Raw genomic sequence first — 1,231 nt, forward strand, 5'->3', positions numbered from 1 at the left:
CAACCAGATTTAGCCCATGGGTCATAGTTTTCTGAACTTTGGCTTGGATCATTGGCCTTGCAATTTTTCAGATCTTAAACACAAAAGAGTGCTAGGTCATCCCTTCCAAATGAATATAAGTCATAAAAATAACAAGTTTCTCAAATAATTACTATAACCTTTTTGTACTTTTAACCATACAGCAACTCTACAGTATTGTTGCAAATTAAACTTGTGTACACACACTAATAGTACTGAAGTATTTCTAAATGAAACATCCTGAAAACAACATATAAATACCGTAACAAAAATGGCTTAAAAGGTAAAGTGCCATTCCAAAGCCCAATGTAACAGGAAGAAATAACAGCAGTTCCACTAAGAAAGGAAATAATTGAAAAAAAAAAAAGCTTAGAGCTGGAGAGATGATATACTGTGACCCTTTTTATTTGAAGAGTGAGGTAGTGAAACAAACAAACAAAAAAAGCTTCCCTTTCTTTTCGTTCTAGAGTGTCCTTAAAACAAACAATGGCCATGGCAGTCTTCAGGTGGCATCCAGAGATGACAGCAGGGCCATCTCATCTTAGAGGAGAACTAAAATAAGTTAATTATAACTTTCTTTCTTTGAACCAAGAGTATATCTGGAGTTTGTGTTCAATGATCAATTTACTAGTACAAATTGTGTGATAATAAAGAGCAATGATTGAAAGGCTTTGGATTCAGAAAGACCTGGGTTTGACTCCTTTGCCATTTTATTAATTATGTAGCATTGAGAAAGTTATGGGAGCTTTGTATAAATTTCAGTTTTTTCATTTGTAAATGAAAGAATACACATAAAGCATTTAGGACATTATGATGTCACAGGCACACAGTTCATGCCAGGGGTACTTACGTTCAAAGCCCATAGAGATATCATGAACTTTCGAGAAATGATGTTTTTCTCAAACTTCATCTGGTATCTGGTGTCTTTTTGATTCCTTCATCCTGTTTATTGTCAGCAGGAGTGAGCTGGAATTGCAGAAGATAATAAGACCTGCCTATTTGGCAGGGTACGGACAACAGCTAGAGGAAGGGACCATCGTGCCACTGTGCAGTCCTTCAGGCGATCTCACAAGGACAAACCTAGAGTCTCTAAAAGTGTTCCCAGGTAAAAGTTTTCAGTCTATTACCTTACTATGTGGTATTTACCATCAGATCTCAGTGTTCATAATTTTTCCACAGAATGGATGACTCTAGGCCCCCAAATCCAATCCAG

Source organism: Otolemur garnettii, unplaced genomic scaffold (genome assembly GCF_000181295.1).
Source record: "Otolemur garnettii isolate 467f Iridium unplaced genomic scaffold, OtoGar3 scaffold00010, whole genome shotgun sequence".
NCBI lineage: Eukaryota > Metazoa > Chordata > Mammalia > Primates > Galagidae > Otolemur > Otolemur garnettii.